This window comes from Plectropomus leopardus, chromosome 19 (assembly GCF_026936395.1).
Source record: "Plectropomus leopardus strain MGB_pleo_1.0 chromosome 19, ASM2693639v1, whole genome shotgun sequence".
Taxonomy (NCBI): domain Eukaryota; kingdom Metazoa; phylum Chordata; class Actinopteri; order Perciformes; family Serranidae; genus Plectropomus; species Plectropomus leopardus.
Genome location: NC_142194.1, coordinates 30370129 through 30392709, shown reverse-complemented (window position 1 = coordinate 30392709; position 22581 = coordinate 30370129). Strand labels below are relative to the sequence as shown.

The following is a 22581-nucleotide window of genomic DNA, read 5'->3' as shown; positions in this document are numbered from 1 at the left end:
TGGCAGTTTGAGCTTACAGTTGCTAAATTTCAGCATTTCATTTAAGATACCATCAGGACCACTGGCCTTCTTTGGCTGTAGTGCATGGATTATTAGACAGTAGCTCCTTCTCAGTAATTTGGTATTTTAAAGAGTTCTAAAGAGTTCTGGTTGTCTTTAACAACTGATTCTAAAATTTGCAATTTGTTGAGGAGATTATTTTGGGCTGAATCAAGTGTTATAGTACTAAATGTTTTTTCCATATTTCACCATTTTGAATAGCCATTTCTTCTTTGTGTGGTTTGTTAAAAGAGTGCCATTTTTTCCAGAAATTATTTGAGTCAATAGACTCTTCAATTGTAGCAAGTTGGTGCTGCTCATGCTGCTCCGTATTAGTTCTGAGTGTTCTTCTGTATAAAGTTCAGTATTTCCCAATCTCTCTCTCTCTGACACACACAAACGCAAAAAAGCACGGACACACACACATACACACACACACACCTGGCATTACTTGCTTAAAGATGCGGTTTTGAAACATTACTTGTATATAACCAATTAATACTTGCATACTCATGCATCCATGACTCCAACTCAGACTCATACACTGCTGGTGTGATTAGCTGTTTGCAGGGCTGTAGATGTGTGTGCATGATTTCATTTATGCTCATGAATTTGATGACAAAAACTTCCCTACACAAAATCCAAAACACTTTGCTCCACTTTGAATTGAAGTGACTTGTGCCTTCACTTGCAAATCAGACATTTAAATTAGAATTACTTGATGTCCTCCCCAACACCAAAGAGTTAATTAAAATTATGTTGGAAAAAAAGCAAAGTGAATCAGTTATACTTCAACCAATCTGATCTGATCACATTGCAGAGCAGCAGGGAAAGGTTTATTAGTCAATGCAGGCGGAAAACAAATATCAGCTCCTCTAAGATGCAGAGATAATGCAACACTTACCACAAATTCAACCATTCACTTTGAATATATGCAACCTCACAATTTTGTCTAATTACATGATTTTTCCATTTTTTTTCCCACGGGTCATTAAACTTGCTTTCTTATTTCTGGGGGTGAAGATGTAGATGTGTTACACAAACCTGAATTACTGCAAAAGACAAAGTGAGGCAGTTCACTGTTGCTCTGCACAAAAGCTAGTGCAAACTGTTTTGCATGGTGGACAATGTTGGGCAAGTTACTTTTAAAATGTAATATTTTACATATTACTAGTTACTATTGAATAATAGGTTACACTTAAATATTACTCTCTCTGAATAGTAATGCTTAACACTACTTTTGCTACCAAATGACATAGGCTCAAATTTACTGCAGTTCATTAATGTACAAACCCAGTAGTGGGCGATGATATTATTATTATTATTATTATTATTATTATTATTATTATTATTATTATTATTATTATCATACAGAATAATGAAGGCTCACCTCCAATGTTCAGGTCTAAGGTTGGGGTTAGGGTTATCATGTATTCACAGGTTATTGCTTTGTGATGTAAGTCATCCTCTCATCTTATTAGCTGTGTGATGATACAGAACTTTAAAATCAAAAAGCCTTTTTACCTCCTTATATGAGCAAAAAGCCTTGAACACAGGGATGGACAGTTAGGCAAAGGATCGAAATCAGATAAAGTATGACATGGATCATCTGTAGATCTATCTTATTAAACCAATAAACAAATGCTGAGGTTAGTACATCAAACAGATTGGCATGGGGATCAGTCACTATGAGGGGGTGCAAATTAATACAGCAGAGCTGATAGATCCAGCTGCTGGTTTCCAATGTGCCTGTCAGCTAGAGAGAGTTGTGTAAAAGAAGGTGATGGTCGGTGTTAGCTGCCATTTTAGGGGATGTGAATGGAAAAACATCCAAAATGCTAATGGACTTTTGACAGCATCATCCAGATATGCCAATCACTGGATGAGCAAAAAACACACCGGAGCCTATCTCCTAATTCCCACTGCTGTCAAGCAGACTTTACACATAAAAGCAGAGAGGGACACGCTGCAGATGTTGTAGGTATATGAATGTAATCACATTGAATATGATAATGCACAGTAACACATCTCCCACAGGTGCTGATCACTGGCACCCTTCTATAATGTGGCCTAAAATGACATGATGAGACACACAAACCCTTGGGGGATATCTTTTTCTGGTGGCGCACTGGTCAAATTAGAGCAGTGTGGATAAATGAAAAATGAAACCAATAAACATGTTATCAAAGGTGCTAACACTGTATATGACATTGTAAATGTAATAATGTTGCCCTAATTTATACTAGTTAATACCACAATGGCGGTAGATGCAGCAGCCAGTAGCTCCTCAAATCCTACTACTTTTTTGCTATATTTTTCTATTTTCTCGAATCCATGGCCCCTTCTGCTGAAGCACGACTTTTCTATGATAGAGAAGCACTTATCAACATTGGGAAAAGTTGAGTGGGGTTTGAACTGAATGCAGCTGACCAACTCTCCACCAATGGCATATGACGAGCAGCCATTTAAAACCTAAAGACGAAGAGAGGGAGGAGAGCCATTATCAGGGTAAGGCTTACCCGACTTGGATCGAGAGCTGCTCCTCTACCAACCCTTCTTCTGGCTAATGTTCAGTTGCAGGAGAATAAAGTGGACTCAGCAACAGGACATCTGAGACTGCTCTAAGCCATGCGAATGTGATATGGTTAACCCCGAACATCCAGGATCAGGCTGTTGTACTCGATGGGCAGACCTTATTGGCAGCCAAAAGGACTCAAGACTCATCATCCTTCAACTCCAAAGATGTAGCAGGATTAAGAATAAATGTAATTTCATTTTTTAAACTTTGTTTGAACTTTGTTTAAAAAATGACAAATAAATACCTTCTACCTTCTTCTTCTAAATCCTGTCTGTAATGTGTTAAATTACTCATTACTGCTAAAACCTAATATATTACTGTGAAGCGTTACTTTTGTCAAGTCAAGTCAAGTCAAGTCAAGTCAAGTCAAGTCAGGTCAATTTTATTTTTAGAGCCTATTATCACAAAACAATGGTTTGCCTCAGAGGGCTTTACAGTGTACGACATCCCTCTGCCCTTAGACCCTCACATCACCCAAGGAAAAACTCCCTAAAAAGAACCCCTGCAACGGGGGGAAAAAAAAGGAAGAAACCTCAGGAAGAGCTGCAGAGGATGATGAGGGATGAGGGAAACTAGGGTCACTAATCAGCTATTATGGCTTGAATATAAGGGTCAGAGAGCAGTGTTAGTCCCACTGCTCTCTGACCCCTATAGAAAGTCTACTGGCAGGTTTAATCTATGTCAGCCTAACTATGGGCTGGTCTGGGCAACCTAAGCCAGCCCTAATTATAAACTTAAAAGTGGAAACTGTGTCTGCCTCCCTAACCGAAACTGGAAGATGGTTCCATAAGAGAGGAGCATGGTAGCTGAAGGCTCTGGTTCCTAAAGGTGACAAATGCATGTAGTTATTTTTCAGCATCTGTCTGGGATAGGGTATGTCTAATTTTTGCGATGTTACGCAAGTGAAAGAAAGCAGTCCTTGAAGTTTGTTTTATATGGGAGGCAACAGATAAATCTTGATCAAATAAAACTCAGAGGTTCTTTACAGATGTGCTAGAGGCCAGGGTAATGCCATCAAGAGAAATTACATCCTTAGAAAGGGAATTGCTGAGGGGTTTAGGGCCAAGAGCAATAACTTCAGTTTTGTCTGAATTCATCATCAAGAAAATACCGCTCATCCAGGCTTTTACGTCCTTAAGACATGTTTGAAGTCTAGATAGCCGATCAGTTTCATCGGGTTTCATAGATACATAAAATCTAAAATCTCAGAATTGAGAGTGGGCTTCTTTAGAAGAGGTTTAATGACAGCTACTTTAAAGGACTGTGGTACATAGCCTGTTAATAAAGATGCATTGATTATATCTAATAAAGAATTGTCTAATAAGGGTAAAGCTTCCTTAAATAGCCTAGTTGGGATGGGGTCTAGCAGGCATGTTGATGGCTTAAAGAAATCAGAGTAGAGAGTTGCGCGGGCAAGAGGTGATGGATTCTATCTCGAATAGTTATAATTTTAGCATTAAATTTCCAAAATTCTTGAAAAAACAGTTGCTGCTCAACTTCACACCCATCTATCCTGCAATAATTTATATGAACAATTTCAATCTGGTTTCCGTCCCTTCCATAGCACTGAAACAGCACTCCTTAAAGTCACTAATGACCTCCTCCTTGCTGCTGACTCTGGTTCACTATCCATTCTCCTTCTGCTTGATCTGACTGTGGCCTTCGACACAGTTTCCCACACCATCCCTCTGGACAGACTTTCCTCTCTTGGCATCACAAACACACCTCTTAACTGGTTTCATTCATACCTTTCAGGCCGCACTCAGTTCATTCGGTTAAAATCATTCACCTCCCATCCAGTCCCCGTTACCTCAGGTGTTCCCCAGGGGTCTGTCCTGGGGCCCCTGCACTGTAAAAAAGACAACGACGATCTATTCAGCAGAGTTGCTATTCTGATTTGTTTGAACATGAAAATTAAAATAACTGTTCTTAACTTGAAAATACACATCAGACCAATCATGTGAACCTCATTGTGTCTAAATTTGTAATTGTGAATAAGCTGAATTTGAAATTTGTAGTTGGTACAACAAAGTTAGAAAAAAGACACAGGGTTTCCCAGAATGCACAGCAAGGGCAAGTCCTCATGCTTCTTTAACGACAACAACTCAGCTACGATGGACAGAGGATTTATTTCAAAGGAAGACCTTCAACCAAGCTTGTGAATGTAAGTATTGTGCGTGCATCGACGTGGATTATATGAAATGATAGCGAGTGACTTGATGATAAACGTTTGCTGCTTTGACCAATGTACTACAGTAAATTCGCTACATGGCTAGTAGCTAAGTTAACGATGCTAGTTAAACTAGCTAAGTTACCGCCTGCGTGCTCAAGATTTGCGTTTCAGTCGCGTTTTTTACTTGCGCATGTAACTGAGCAAAAACGCGTTATTTTAATCTATGCAGCGGTCTGTACCGACTTAAATGCGTGCAGCGCTTCCATGGCGTCTCTCAGCGTGGACGCCACTCAAAAAAAAAAAACCCAAACAAAACTCAGACTCACTTTATTTACACTTTTCTGCAATATGCACGTAAAACCCAATGCCCAATAAAAGACGGGGTTACGGTTAACTGCTTGTATTAGCTTCGCTCCATGTCTCTCCCTCTCCCTCGCATTATGCCAGCATGTAATAGCTTACATATACAGTAACAAATGTGGGCATATCTCTTTTGAAATATAACAATTGAGCTGTATTAAACTGTACCAGCTTATTTAAACAACTCTTGTTGCCAAGAGTAATAATCAGTTAATAAGGGTGAGCAAGGTTAGAATATGCAGTAAATGCTTTGTGAACAACTGTAATAAATAGTTGTGCTTTTGAAAACATTATGTATGTGACAGGTTAAAAGATAATGATATGTTGGTTAAAATATTATAATTCATGATGGTTGTCGAGGTATACTATGTTTAAAACAGAGAGTTAAAACGGAGTTTTAAAAAAAAAGGTTATTGGAAAAGTATGTTAAAATTACAATATAGAGTTAAAAGTAGTAAAAATGGTTATTTAATGGTTGATTTAATGTAGTTTATCTAAGTCCTTACTGTTTCTGTTATGCCGTGAAGGATCGGTAATCTTCTATTGTACCTCAATCGGTTAGTCTGAGATCGATTGCTTTTGTCTCCTCCCACTCTGAGCGGGAATCATGGCGTTTTACTTCATGCCAGGAACCTACACGCATAATCAGCATGGTTGAAATTATTTCTAACCGTTTCCAGGTTTGTTTGGTTTTGACCAGAGTAATATAGTGGTGATATAATGTTAACATGTTTGGAGTGTCAGAGATGTGTCTGTGTTGTATTTGAGCGAGCTAAATGAGTTTTGTGGAATGAAAATGGCGCACACATGCGAGCGAACTCTCGGTTGCTAGCAAGGTGTAGTCTAAAAGTATGTTTTGTGAATTTTGTATGTATTTATGAATTTGTGATTTCTGCTTTTGCAACGTGTTCATGCTGTTGGAATTGGTATTTTTAAATGTTATTTTAAGTGTTTATAGCTGAATTTATTTGCAAGTGTTTGAGATTTGGCTATTAATAAATTCTAGCAAAGTCCTGGCTAAGGGACCTACACTAAGTCATGGCTGTGATTATTTCTCCCCATTTTCAAGGGCATGCTTGCCTATTGTTATTAACTAGGGTCCCACATATATTGCAGTGTAATATTTGACACTAATGTGTAACAAGTCTAACATATATGTAAATAAAGTGTTTTTTTAATAATAGGGTGTAATTTCCTTATAAAGTGTTGTTGACTGTTTTTTTTTTTTTTAGGTTGGAAAATTAAGACCACATGCAATGCAAGTTCTGCAGTTTTACTGCAAACCAGGAAAATCTTATCAGACACTACGAGCTGTATCACAGAAGACCTCATCATTGGCCTTGTGTCCATTCCACCTGTGTTTGTGTCTTCAAAACCCGAGGAGCTCTGAAATCACATCTGTCTAGATTTCACAGCAAAGGTGAATCTGTTCATCAGTCTAACAATTATAACTTTCAAATGTGAGCTTTGTGATTTCCAAATTGTGCTCAGAAAGAGATATTACAAAACATCTTGGAAATCATCTTAAGGTACAGGAAACAGTTCAGTGTCCTTTTTGAATTGTGAATTTAAAACAAATAGTTACTCAGGCTTCAGCTCACACAAAAGCAGAAAGCACAAAAGACACACAGTCAGTGACTTAAGAAGTGTGGTTAAGTGTAGTACAGGTAATTCAGTTGGCATCATTGAAGTGACCAGTGAAGCGTCAACATCTATACAGGATAATTCTGGTAGTGGTTCAGGGGAAGATGTAAATAATTCTTTGGATTCTGTACCTTATGAATCAATAGAACGAAAGATTGCAAACCTTTTTCTGTCTATGCAAACTGTCTTACATGTCTCTCGAAATGCAGTTCAAGAAATAGTTGAAGCAACTTGTGATATACTAACGTCATCAAAATTGCATTGTTTTCAGTCTGTAGCAGAGGTCCTTCAAAAGCACAACATTTCAGCTGAAAATGGTCTTGTTCAAGAGATAGTGGATTCTGTATTTTCATCTAATCCATTACTAATAGCAACATCAGCAAAGGGTTCTCTATCTACAGACTACAGAAGGAACTTGTATTTCAAGAAGAATTTTACTTTTATCGAGCCAGTAGAATATCTTTACAAGCAAAACTGCAAAAATACATTTGTCTACGTACCTCTGACATCAGTGCTTCAGAACCTAGGCGTCCTGATTTTGTCAGTGCTTTGGTTTTCAGTCAAGAACATTTAGCAGGTGTTTACAGGTCATTTCAGGATAGCTATTACTTTAAACAGAATAATACTTGCACTGACAAGGAAAAAGACATCAGTTTAGCCCTTTACATCGATGAATTCGAAGTTTGCAATCCATTAGGTACGTCAAGAAAGATCCACAAAATAGTTGGAGTTTATTGGATTGTTTTAAATTTACCAGCACGGTTTAGGGCAGGTCTTACTTCTATCCAGTTGGCAGCATTAGGAAGAAGTATTGATGTGAGGAAATTTGGGTATGAGAAATTTTTGGAGCCATTGTTAAAGAGTCTGAAATACATTGAAGAGTATGGGGTAGAAGCCTCGGAGAACTCGGAGTAAAACTGTTCTGTGTCTGTGCAGATTATCTTGGAGCACATAGCTTAGCAGGATTCCAAGAAAGTTTCACTGTGAATAAATTTTGTCACTTCTGTTTGGTCAGTCGTAGTCAGATTGCAACTGTCAAAGCAAGAGACTTCCATTTGAGAACTCCTGAGCAGCACAACAGATTTTTGGAAGAGCTTAACCAAAACCAAGCTCTTAAGAGTGTGAATGGAGTAAAAGGAGAGTGTGTATTAAACAAGCACTTGGCTTTCTTCCATCCTGTGACTGGATTCCCCCAGATATTTTGCACGATTTATTTGAAGGGGTTATTCAGTTGAACTAGCCTTGTGTCTTCAAGACTTAATTTCTAAGGGCTTTTTCACACTCGATGAAGCAATCATAGCATCAGGTCATTTCCTTACAAATACTCTGACAAAGTAAACAAACCTAAGATTATTCCTAAAGCAGCTTTCTCAAAAGTTTCTATTGGGGGAAATGCACATGAAAATTGGGCTTTGTTGCGGCTGCTTCCTCTCATGATTGGTGGCATTGTTCCAGTGGGTGAACCATCATGGGAAATTCTGATGGATCTGAAGGAGATAGTTGAAGTTGTTGTATCTGATAAATTCACAGAGGAGGCATTATGTTACCTAGCATGTAAGCTGTCAGATCATCGCTCATTGCTTAAAGCAACATTTCCTAACTTCGTTTTGAAACCAAAACATCATATTATTGAGCATTACCCGCACCTCATACGCTGTTTTGGGCCGTTGGTGGACCTCTGGACGATGAGGTTCGAATCTAAACATGGTATCTTCAAAAAAGTTGCCCGTGATGTGCATAATACAAAGAATTTGCTGCTCTCCTTAGCAACAAAACATCAGCAATCGATGGCCTACCATTTCGAAGGGCAGAGTCTCTTTAAATCTGAACTTAACATTGAAGAAAAAGTTAAAGCTGCTCAGGTGTCATCTGGATTCTCCTCACAGAAATGCTATTTTAGACCAAATTTCCACATGCTGACACAGTCGCCATCTCCTGTAAAGTACAGCTGTTTGGAACAGAATATGCTCAAAACATGATTATCATGGCAGGACATAGCTTTGGACAGCCAGAATTTTTCAAGATATTGAGCATTGTGGTCTATTCTGGTAAAGTGTCCTTCCTGTCTAAAAAACTTACTGCCTGGTACTTTGAGCATTATAGGTCATTTGAACTTGAAGAGAGTGACTATGCTGAAGTCTTTGTTGTTGATGCTGAGGAATTAAGTCATTATTATCCTTTGACAGCTTATTCTGTTGGAGGAAAGCTTTGGGTGACACTGAGGGCACGTTTGTATTAAAGACAGAAAATGGTAAGTATTTTTCTGGAAATATATCATAACTGATCATCATAGTGATAGAAAGTTTAGATAGTTTAATAAAACTACCTTCTTTGTTTCACAGGCACTATTTGACGGTTGTGATCTCAAAAGAGGAAGCTCGGTGTGTTCAGCTGTCTCAAGTTCCAGAGACAGTGGATGCCCTCATCGCAGCTATTAAAGAAAAATTACAACTTCAGGGAGACTTTTTGTTACAGTTTGAGGACCCTGAATTCCAGAATGCACTCTGCAATTTGTCTGACATTTCAGAGCTACCCCATGACCGTGGGTCCCTACACATCAAGTGGTTAAGAGTATCTCAACCAGAAGAATATGACAGCCAGTCTCTTGGCTCCATATTTTCACTGGACACTGTGAGCATGAACTCTTCAGGAAGCCAGACAAACAGCCTTTCTCCTTTGTCAAGGTATTTGCAGGCGTCTCAGAGTGGCCTGATCCATTTCCTATCCTACTTTGTCTCTTGATGAAGAACTGAAATTAAGAAAGGGCAATGAGTCCAATGACAAAACCAAAATAGGCATTGATGTATAAAGAGACATGAAGATTGAAATTCTGGACAAAATTGCCCAAGTAGCTTTTGACATCAAGGCCTATCCATATCATGATGAACTCGAATCCATTGCTTCAGCTCTGATACTCAAGTACCCTTGCCTCAAAGAGCCTGGTAAAGGCAAAGGCTATGAAGGATGGCTGGTTAGCATTGAACAAGCTCAATAATTACAGAGCAAAGCTGCGAGAGAGCAGGTTGCAGTGAAGTGTCAGTTAACAAAAGCGAAAACCAAATGGAGATTAAACTAAATACACCTTAAAGAGCTAAACAGGAGAAGTGAATCATGTTCTTGAACATCAGAACAACATGATGATGCCTCACTTGAGGAGCAAAGTTCTCTTGGTGGAAGCATCCAAGAAGGCACGACTTGACCATTCATTTATTAGGAGAAGATGGACTTAACTTTCTCTCTAAGGAGAAAGAGGTCGTGGAGGAGCAACCCATGGTGATGGAAATCCAGGAGAGATGGCCTGCTTTGTTCTTTAAAAGAACAGGTAAGGGTTTACTATCTTGTGTCCCTTTGCATTTTTTGCATGTGTAAATGTTAATTTATCATGTTGAATTCTCAGTAATTGGTCTGATGTACATATCCTGAATATGTTTTGGCAGATCTGTGAGTTTTTTCCGCATCACAAACAAGGAATTGCAGGGAACATTCAGAGCTGCAGTGGACAAATTCACACAGAAACTTCTCCGGCTATACCGTGCCGAAAAGGAGCTTTTGGGAAGGACATGGAAAATCTCTTGGAGAAACTTGATGATGAGGTACAATGTTAGAAGTTTATTTAACTTTGGTTGGTCATGTGAAATAATTTTGTTGTTTGCAAATTGTACAAAAAAATCTCAATACAACTTTGTATTTTTTATAGACCTCTAACATTGTCAGACATCATAGGATGCTGCACTTCGAGGCCTTCCAGTGTTCCTTCGAGACAAGCCCAAAGAACTTTTCAAACAATGTCTAGTAAGTATTATATATCACAAAAGAGCACCATTTTGATTTTTTTAAAGATGTGTGCATAAGTGCATTAGTGCAGTGGTCCCCAAACTTTACCATTAAAATATTTTTAGCCCCCGCACCAGTAGCCTAACGATTATGTCACGTGACCCAAGTGCTAAGGAAAAGCGGCTGTCGGGTTCGATTCCGACCTTGTCAAAAAGTTATTTATAGATTGGAAGCATGACAATCTATTATAATTTTATCTTCAAAGTTTTACAGGTTGTTTTCACCATCTTTTCCTCAAAATTCCTTCTTGAACAAAAATTAATAAAACTAGTCAAAGAAAATGAATAAAATGGGGAAAAAAATGCACCAAAATATACAAGTGAATGGAATGTTATTGTGCGATTTTTGCATCTAATTTTACTAACTGCAAAAATAAGAAGAAAGAAGAAATATCTGACAGGTGTACCCTGCAAAATTAAAACATTATTTAAAATAAGAAAAAAAACTTTACTGCTTTAAACAACCATTGTTGCGGTTTAGGTGCTCCATAGATACCCCCGAGAATGTAATTTACTAGACGCACATGAATGCACCACACACAGGACTGATGATACATGAACATTTTAATTCTAGAAATATAACAGCAAAACACAGCAGTTAAGAAATATTATATTTAACTCTTTTTGGCTTTATTATACAGTGTGTGATTGGTGTAAAAAAAAAAAAAAAGCTGCCTTATCGTGTTTGAAACTCACTCATGATAATCTGACACATGATGTGTTTTCAGGCATTTTGGTCCAACCAACATATTTGAGTCACTAAATGATTCAAGATGTCTACAATTTCATTTGTTTTTAGGGCTATTCAACTATAGGAAGAACAAAATACGACGCATCACACCTACAATGACACGTTTTTTCTTCTCCAAATTAAATGAATATATTAATATCTTGTGGGATGGATCAGAAGTCTTGGCTGGTCTAATGTGACCCATAAGCCGCCATTTGATGAAAGTCAAAAATGTATAAGTCGTGGTTTAATTTGTTTGGCATCATGTCGTCACCTTTTAACACTGCTCTGGTTTTACAGGAGTCTGATCCAGAAGATGAGTCTACCAAGGGAGTGGCTGTGGGCATACTCTTTGTTTTAGAGGACTGTGTTGCAACAACTTCATCTGCAGTGGTGCAGAACATTGCTGTGGTTTTGGAGGAAACCATTGTCCTGCAGGACGTCCCAGATCTTCCATTAGCACTGGCGTACCTTTTTGACCTTCTCCACGCTCTCAATATCTCCTACCCAAAGGATCTGAAGTACACTTTTGAGACATTTCAACACATCTTCATGGAAATTGGCTCTGACTGCTCACAGCGTGTGCGTTCACTGAAGAACAAACTCTTACTTTAAGCCTATGCAATGCACTTGGTTGTATGGACTTGTTTTTCTATTCTTTTAAACAGATGTTTGACTGTGGTTTTAAGTTGTGTTTTCAACACTGGATCATACCAGAGGGGGTGTGTCTTTCTGTTTGAGCAGAAGTGTTCTCATTCTTGGCAGTGTTGACATATTCAGAATTATCCTCTATGGATTGTAGTTCTAATGTTGGTGGCTGTGCTTCATTTCATGTTTCATTAGTGTTTGCTGTACTGGTGTTGGTGAAAAGAATTTAACTACCTCATTTGACCTTGGGTCTACAATTTGTACAGAATGCACATTGGACTTTAAGCACAGACAAATAAAAGAATTAAAAAAATGCATTTATTTATTTATTTATTTATTTATTTATTTATTTATTTATTTATTCCAGTAGTTAAAAATGATCGTTGGGTTGATTTGCTTTTGGTAGTTCTGTGAATCACACTATTCAGCTAATAAACAAGTTTATATTGGCCCAATGAAGAATTAATAATAGTTACTATTCACAGAACAATGCAAATGTAATTGGTACAACGATGAAATATGAGTTAGGACAACGACATAGCAAATCTTAGCAACATAGCAAATTTTACTGCACATAGCAAATTTTACTGCAAAAGGTTGCCTTAAAATTTTGAGTTTTCTCAACTATTCTTTTTTTACGGTGTGCTGTTCATTATTTACCTTCTCCCCCTCGGGTACATTTTCCGCAAACATCATATTCACTTTCATTGCTACGCGGATGACACCCAGCTCTACCTTTCAGCCAAACCTAACTCCACACTCCCAACTTCGTCCCTCACCAATTGCCTCCTTGAAATAAAATCCTGGTTCACCTCTAACTTCCTTAAATTAAATTGCAATAAAACAGAACTTCTTTTAATAGGCACAAAATCTATGTTAAACAAACTCCATAATTTCTCTATACCCGTCGATAACTTCTCCATCTCTCCCTCCCCTCAGGTTAAGAGTCTGGGTGTCATCCTCGACAGCACCTTCTCCTTCGCCTCCCATGTCAATAATATCATTCGGTCTACCTACTTCCATCTTCGTAACATCAACCGGCTTCGTCCTTCTCTTACTCCTCACTCAACTGCTGTTCTTGTTCACAGTCTGGTCACCTCCCGTTTAGATTATTGCAACTCTCTTCTCTTTGGCCTTCCACATAAAACCCTCCATAAACTACAACTGGTCCAAAACTCAGCTGCCCGTATCATTACACGCACCCCTTTAATCCATCACATCACACCTATTCTACAACAGCTACATTGGCTCCCCATCACATACCGCATCAACTACAAAATACTCCTCCTTACCTTCAAAGCTGTCCACAACCTTGCCCCACCATATCTCTCTGACCTCCTCCACATTGCTACACCCACCCGCACCCCCAGATCTTCTTCCTCCATCCATGTCATCGCCCCCCCTGACTGTCTTGTTACCATGGGGAGCAGAGCATTCAGCCGCTCTGCTCCCCAGCTCTGGAACTCACTCCCACCTGACCTCCATAACTCAGACTCACTACCACATTTCAAATCCAAACTCAAAACCCATCTGTTTAAACTGGCTTACTCCCTCTGATCACAATTGCATTGTCTAATTTTATATTGTATTTCTATATTTTATTTTGTCTCTTTAATATTGTGTCTGCTTTTATGTTGATGATGTAAGGTGACCTTGAGTGTCAAGAAAGGTGCCTATAAATAAAATGCATTATCATTATTATTATTATTATTAAAGAAACTCATAAAGTCATCACTGCTTAGGGCCGAAGGAATACAGGGCTCTATGGAGCTGTGACTCTGAGTCAGCCTGGCTACAGTGTTGAAAAGAAACCTGGAATTGTTTTTATTTTCCTCAATTAATAATGAGTAATAGTTTGCTCTTCATGGTGGAGGGCCTTCTTGTTCATTTTAAGACTATCCAGCCAGACTAAACGGGACTCTTCCAGGTTGGTTGAACGCCAATTTCTTTCCAATTTTTTGTGATGTTTGTTTCAATTTGCGGATCTGGGGGTTAAACCATGGAGCTAATTTTCTTTGTTTAATTATTTTCTTCTTGAAAGGTGCAACAGAGTCGAGAGCTGATCACAGTGAGCCAGTAGCACTATCAACAAGACAATCAATTTGAGAATGACTTAAGTTCGTAAGAGTATTCTCAGTCACCGTAAGACATGGTAATGATGTCAATGCAGAAGGAATCAATTTCTTAAATTTAGACTCTGCTGAATTGGATAGACATCTAGAATTGTAACTCTTACTGAGGGGCTTGTAGTCGAGTAATAAAAAATTGAAAGTTATTAAATAATGGTCAGACAAAGCGAGATTCTCGGGAAAGACTAATAAATCTTCAATATCGATGCCGTATGCTAGGACAAGATCTAGGGTGTGGTTGTAGCAGTGGGTGGGTTTATGTACACACTGACTGAAGCCAATTGAATCCAAAAGTGTGGAGAAAGCAGAATTAAGGCTATTATTATTAATATCCATGTGAATGTTAAAATCCCCTACGATAATTACTTTGTCTGATTTAAGCACTAAACTTGATATAAGCTCAGGGAATTTAGATAGAAATTCAAAGTATGGGCCGGGGATGCGGTACACTATAACAAATAGAATGGGCTGTAGAGTTTTCCAGGATGGGTGAGAAAGACTAAGAAAAAGGCTTTCAAATGAGTTATAATTTAGCTTAGCTTTAGGATGAATTGCTAAGCTTGAATCAAAAACAGCAGTGGCTCCCCCTCCTCGGCCAGTGTCGTGCGCTACATGACTATTTATACGAACAGGAGGAGTGGATTCATTCAGGCTCACGTACTCATCAGGACACAGCCAGGTCTCTGTGAGGCAGAATAAATAAATATGGTTATCCAATATTAAATCAGTGACTAACAGAGCTTTGGTTGAGAGGGATCTAATGTTTAAGATTTTATTCTCCTGTTATAATGCTGTTTGACAGGAGATGTATTAATTTTTATGAGATTTTTTTTGTACAACTCCCCGTTTATTTATTTTAGATTTAAACAAATGAAGTGGTTGGGTGACAAACACCGTTTTTATAACATTTACAATATGGGTGTGTGACTGTTCTAGAAGCTCAGAGAAGCGTGTAAGACTGCAACTCTGCACTCTGGTCCCAACTCTGGGATGTCATAGCTTTGGGCCTCTAATAAACTTGACCAGATTCCTAGAGAGGAGAGCAGCTCCATCCAAAGTGGGATGGATGTCATCCCTCCTGATAAGACCATGTTTACCCCAAAAAGAGTGCCAATTATTAAAGCCCACATCATTTGCTGGACACCACTTCGACAACCAGTGGTTGAGTGATGACATGTGGCTAACATGTCATCACTGGTCACATTGGGGAGGGGTCCAGAGAAGATTATGGTGTCCGACATTGTCTTTGCATACTAACACACCAACTCTATTAATTTTAGTAACCTCCGATTGGCGTAACTGGGTGTCGTTGCCACCGACATGAATAACAATCGTACTGTATTTACGCTTAGCCTTAGCCAGCAGCTTCAAATTTGACTCGACATCACCCGCTCTGGCCCCAGGGATACATTTGACTATGGCCACTGGTGTCACTAACTTCACGTTTCACAAAACAGAGCTACAAATGACCAGGGTTGTATCCTCAGCCAGTGTGTCGCTGAGCGGGGAGTACTTATTTGAAACGTGAAGGGAGGGTGGGAGGTGTACCGTGGGCTTCGGCGGACTATGCTTCGCTCAGACAGTCACCCAGACTACGGGCTGCACGGGGGTTGCCGGGGGACAGCTAGAAGAGGCTGCGCTATGCCAGTCTGCACCGGCTACAGGGGGCTTTCTAACTATCGCAGCTAAAGAGGGATTTTCCACGGTGCGGAGCTGCGCTTCCAGATCACTAAGCATCGCCTCCAGCGCAGCAAACAAACTACACTTGTTACAAGTACCACTGTCACTAAAGGAGGCAGAGGAGTAACTAAACATCTGACACACTTAGCAGAAGAGAGCAGCAGAAGAGGGAGAAGAGCAGGGAGAAGCCATCGCTAACCAGAGCTAAAGCTAAAGTAGCTAACGAGCTAACAGTAAGTGAGCGGCTGTGTGATTAAACAGGAAATCCCTGAGAGGAGAAGACAGCAGTTACGTTTTTACTTTTCATGAAACACACACACATACTGTAAACAGACATGCACATGCACACACGCACGCACACGCACACGTACACACACACACACACACACACACACACACACACACACACACACACAGACTACAAAACCAAAAACCTGAAAGCTACAAAACCTGAAACATGAATTCATCACAGTTTTTCTCATGTTGACCATAACTTACAAAACACAACAAAAATAACAAAACGCACACACACACACACACACACACACACACACACACAAAACACACAAAAAACACATATTGCAGCTCTCAGACAGACCTATTAGTGGTGTGGTTGAGCTATAACATTTGTGGTTTTCAAAAAAGGCAATTCTCCAAAAAAAGTTGACCCGTTTTTGTAAATATACTTCTTTTGCTTTTGCATGCTCAGCTGGGAATAACTTTTTCATTATTTAGTAGTCTGTGATAATCACACATACAATAACAATTCATAGTATATACAAGTCTGTCATAATCCAAATTAACGCTTCATGCTTATTTTACTAATAAAACTAAGTAATATGTTTCCCTAATCCTTACTATAGTGAAAATATTTCATATTTTTGCTACTTTTTGCTAAACAAAATTGGTATAATTTAATGTAATCAGGTTTTTTGGCCCTAAAAACCTAATAGAAATTTTAAAATCTGTGCTAATGAGTTGGTATGAAGTTGGCTTAGAAGATTTAAAAGACAACTGAGTGAAAATTTATAGTTGATATACTTATAATTGATATAAACAGTGAAACCAGACCGGGTTTTTTTTTGTCATTTTTGACCCAGGAGGATATCAGGTGCGATTATTTGCTGCAACTGAAAAACCTTAAAGGGTTAAAACTTTTTTGTTTTTTAAATCCCAGAATTTTGACAAATACCATTACAAGTCTGTAATTATTCATCAACACTGATATGAACTACACTGAATAAAATTCCTAATTTTGGATTTTTTTCTCTAAAACATTCAGCATAATTTCATATAAATCAGGGTTATTGACCATAAATTATAAACAGAAATGTAAAACTAGTTTACTTTATGCTTCTAAAACATTTAAATAAAAATCAGGTCATTTACTTCTGCAAAGATAATTCTTGAACAAATGGTCTGAAGAGCACACAAGGGCTAGAAGTTAATTTTTTCATCATGTTTGGAGCAGAATGCTGTTATTTTTCTAAGAACAACCCATAAAACTGAATCTCAAAACAATTGTCTAGCTTGTCTATAAATGATGACGACTGCTCAGTTGTTTCTCCAATTGAGGAAACGTTTGAATAAATTGTTTTGTTTTATGTGGTTAAAGATGTGTCTGCATGGCTTGCTATACTGCATGAGGACAGTGTCCTTGTGCTGTGAAGAGATCTGGGTTTTGGATAGAGGCAGATGGTAAACAGAGGAAACAGCCAATTGGGAAAAACCCTTCTAACATGATGATTCACTCAAGTATGATGTGGGGGAGGGGGCAGTGTTATGGGCACTGTAATCTTAATATTGAATACGCACAAACAGTTGGAAAGCCACTGGTGAGATACAGAAATCTCTCAACATCTGCAGCAACAATAGATTCATTTTACAAAATGTTTCATCCAGCATCTTTAACCATTCAAAAAAGAAATCATGGAAGAATATTGGTGTGTCCATATTTAATACCTAATGGCTCATTTACAGATGACGGTGATGTCAATTTGTGTATCAAACAGAGAGAACATTACACAGAAACAAACATTCATAAAATTCATTCATTCATAAAAGGGTAATTAAACAGTTCACACACACAAATACAAATGAGTGCAAACACACAAACACATGTTTATGCTTGCACAGCAGATGTGTGTCTAATATTGATTCTCTTTAGCTATTTTCCAAAGTAGCCTGGGGCTTCTCTCCACCCCTACTAACCATTACTGAAGCTCTCTGCTGGGCAGAAATGCTTCAGAACCCCCTCTGCCTTCTCCCCTGGAGCTATACTGCCCTATACGTGTGTGTGTGGGGTGGGGTGGGGGTGGGGGGGGTAATACATTGATACATTGTCATGATCTTTGAGGAAGAGGTGGAGTTGGCAGAGATCTCATACGGAATGCATCAAAGTCAAAATGAAGCCCCGAACTCACTTAACTAACAGACACACACAGTTACATGCACACACAGACACACAACAAAGACTTGCACGTGTGTGTGTGTGTGTGTGATACAGCTGCCGTGACAGTGTCTGGGTCCCTTACACTCCCATCACCACAGCTTAATTGTTCCAGGTTGACAGAGACAACTAATGAGGATTGGGGCCAAGAGCCAGTGAGGCTGATCAGCCAGGGGCATGCAAATAGACTCACACATGCACAGATGTTAGGGCATATCACTGCCAAACCGAGGTGTTGTCATATATATATATATAGAAAGAAAAAAAAATTCATACTCACACTTAAAAAGACATACAACATCCATCAACAAACCCTTAGTATCAAAGGGACTGGGTCTCTCTAAATTCATGAGAAAGTGAATGAAACAAGTATACACACATGCACGCACACATATGCTCAGAGAGACTGCAGTCTTTTGCCTTATGCAGCATTTTTGGCCAGACTGTGTAAACATGCCAGAAACTTGCTGCTTTAGGGGGCGATTAATATTGATGTGCACTGCAGACATCAGACAGAAAAGAGGACAGGGGAAGAAAAAGATGGGAGAGAAAGGGAGAGAAAGATTGGAGGAATGGAGAGGGAGTACTCTCACAAAACACTGCAGAAATGTTGTCAGTAAAGACAAAGCAACATTGTTGACTTGAGACGACCAGCAAGACCACATCTGTGGTCGACACACTGTGATCTGATGTCACACAGGTATAAATGATTCTGTACAAGAAAAAGGTTTCTGTATAGCATCATATGATGGTGCTTATGCTGTTTCTGAAGTTTTACACATTGACAATAATATAAATCCTGGTAAACAAAACAATATTTTGCTTTGAAATAAAAAGTTATTACGAGAAATAGTAGCGGTTTCAGGATAAATATATCACCATCAGTACTGACACTTCCATATCAGTGTAAACTCACAAAAAGGGAACCAAGGTCACACCAGATTTTACAGGTTGTAACAGCCAGATTTGTGGTATTACTGCAATGCCAAATAGCTACACAAGGCGGTGCCTTCTTTTTGGTTTGTTGTGAAATACTGGACTTGAGTTGGAGTTGAGCACAGCGTCACCACAATACCACTGATATCAAGTCAAGTCAAGTCAAGTCAAGTCAAGTCAAGTCAAGTCAAGTCAAGTCAAGTTAAATCAATTTTATTTATAAAGCCTATTATCACAAAACACAGTTTGCCTCAGAGGGCTTTACAGCATACAACATCCCTCTGCCCTCAGACCCTCACATCACCTAAGGAAATACTCCTCAAAAAAAGAATCTCTGTAACGGGGGAAAGAAAAGGAAGAAAAAGAAACCTCAGGAAGAGTGTCAGAGGATAATAAGGGGTCTCTCTTCCAGGACAGACATGCAATAGATGTCTTAAATAACAACTGAACTACAATTATGACAAAAAGGAAAGAAAAAGACAGAGGGGACGAGAGGGGGAGAGATGCACAGCAAAAATGGAAACAAATGCATGTCAAAATTACTAAATGTACTCTATGATAATATTGTGCATGTTGATAAGAGTCCCATGCGTATATTAATAGTGGAGGCATGGCTAATAATAATGGAGGTAGAAGGTTGCGTCAAGCACGATCATGGCATTCGCGCAACTAGGACCAACAAAACAGGTGTAGCTTCAGACAGGACCACAGCAATGGCAAAACCAAGACCACGATCAGGGAAAGCCGGGGGTACAGTATCAGTGCAGCCACAGCACAACCATGACCAAAGGCAGGGTCGCAGCCCCAGCACAGCTATAACCATGATCAGGCGCAGTCAAGATTACAGCCAGGATTGCGGAAAACTAGGAAACAAGGGAGCAGGAATGCTCTGGAGAAGCAAGGGCGTTAGCGTTATGCAGTGACCAGACATGAGCGTTTTCAGACAGAGGAAGCAAGAGAAGGAAAAAGGAGTTCAGTGTATCATAGAAAGTTCCCCGGCAGTCCTATGTCAGCCTGGTCCAGCAACCAGAGCCAACCCTAATTATAAGGTTGCAAATCAAATGAAATCAAACTTTATTTATAGAACACTTTTCACACATTTAATGTAGCACAAAGTGCTTCACAAGTTCAAAACATAAAACAACATCAAAACATATAAACCAACCCTTCCCTGGCCCACCCACCCCCAACCCCCAGAACACATACAGAAAGACAACACTAAAAAGGCACAGAACAGAATGGCTTTGGATAAGAAACATGGCAGAGCACAGAGGACTAAAATGAGGAAACGCCATCATGGAGGGCCATTTGGAGGAGGAGTGTAAACTAAAACTAGCCAAAACATACAGTTTAACAACCTAAGAATCTTAATAATATAAATAAATAAATATAAAATATGAATAAATTAATAAGTTGGTAGATTCTGGCATGGAAATTCAACACACAGTCAGTCCAGCTCGCCCCATACATACACATACACGGCCCGGAGGCAGCAAGGTCCGACTGTTCAACCAATCCACAAATGAACACAGAACAACACAAAGCGTACCTGGCATGGAAATTCAACACACAGTCAGTCCAGCTCGCCCCATACATACACATACACGGCTGCAAGAGCAAGATGAAAAGAAAGTGCAAGTTAGCTAACATGTAACTTTAGCCATTTGCGAACAGAAATAAAAGACAAATATCGTCAACCTTTCAAAAAAAAGGCTTGACCGTACGGGAGCTTCATGATTCAAAAACAACTTAAACCACTCCTCAACATCAAAATGAAAGCAATTAATATAAAACAAAGACAGAGGTCACACTCATGCACCTACCCCAGAGGCAGCGAGGTCCGACTGTTGTTACCCCCTGGGGTGCACAACCCCAAACCACAGGGGTGCTGCCTCCACTTACAATTGGAAACCCCAGCTCCCGTGCTCCGCAGTGTGTTCCATATGGCAAGTGGGATCAATTATCGCTTAACTCCGTTACACGTTTAAAAATAATAATAACACTTTCTGCAGTCCTCAGGTCCTCCGGCAGGCTGTTGCACAGATGGGTGCCGTAATACTGAAACGATGCCTCACCATGGGTTTTAGTTCTAACCTTAGGAATAACTAAAAGGCTGGTACTGGAGGACCTCAGGGTCCGGAAGGGTTCATATGATAAAAGCAAGTCTGATACATAAGAAAGCCTAAGACCATTAAGGCTTCTATCAACCAATAAAAGTACCTTAAAATCAATCCTGAAACACAAAGGGAGCCAATGCAGGATTTTAAAACAAGCGTAATGTGTGAAAGCAAAGCATACGGACTGGAAACATCACAAACTGGCATGGTTCGTGCAAGGCCCAGGACAGGAAGGCGCTACAGCGGGTGATTAAAACTGCCCAGAACATCACTGGTTCCCATCTACAGAGCATCAGTGACCTCAGTGAAGTCAAGTGTGTGCACAGTGACCAAAGGATACTGACAGACATCAGCTACCCCAGCCACAGTCTTTTCACCCTGCTGCCATATGGAAAAAGATACAGAAGTATCCACTGCTGTACCACCAGACTACGGAGCAGCTTCTTTCCCCAGGCTGTGAGACTACTCAGCTCCTCCTTCGACACCAAAAGGATGTAGCAGTATTGCGAATCAACTTTAATTTAATTTCTTCTTAAACCATGTTTAAGAAAAACAAATCTACCTTGTACCTTGTGCCTTAATTTTTAGATTTCTCCCTGCTACTGAAGTGTTATCTGCTCATACTGTAGTCAAAAGGGTTCTTGAACAATCTTTATAATTTCATAAAATGCAGAAAGCAGATTTGTGTAACTTTTAGTTTCCTCCTATGAGATGAGATGAGATACATACATAAACTGTCAAAGGATACAAACTCAGTGTGAGGACATTTGTGGCAACAGGAACTTGCGCTTCTTAAAAATGACTGAACATACATTAGAAACAAATGAGAAAACAGTGTCAGTGAGGACTCTTCAGGGCCCTTGTGATCTGCTTGAACCATTCTACATCTGTGAGGTTCTGTAGAAGAAAGCTAAAGTTTAAATAATAAGAGCGCTGACAAATACAAACAAACATCTGTATGGAAACTGATATTGGTGAAGCTCATTTTTCAGCTCCCTCCCTCCAGAAGCTCAGCTTTGTCTCATTAATTTTCTTGCTGTGACAATGGCTTTTTAATAATGTTTATTAATTACTGCTGTCTCTCCTCCTGTCAGCCTGACTGTTATATTATTCGGGCATCATTAGACTGCCCTATTCACACAAGCCGCGCTCCTTCCCAAGCAAGGGCCGCTGTACCAAAACTGCCATCGATAAGTCTGACGCTCACTATAAATCGGCCTCAACAACGGCAGCTGGAGTGAAAGTTCCAGTTATCTGCAAGCACA

General features: G+C 39.4%; 1 protein-coding gene and 1 pseudogene across 8 annotated transcripts in view; one reads left to right on the top strand and one right to left on the bottom strand.

The window, feature by feature from the left end:
* Positions 1-22581, bottom strand: part of rbfox3a (RNA binding fox-1 homolog 3a) — a 939385-nt gene that overhangs the window by 140117 nt on the left and 776687 nt on the right. The window lies entirely within an intron of this gene.
* On the top strand, positions 10015-11972 carry LOC148186389 (uncharacterized; annotated as a pseudogene).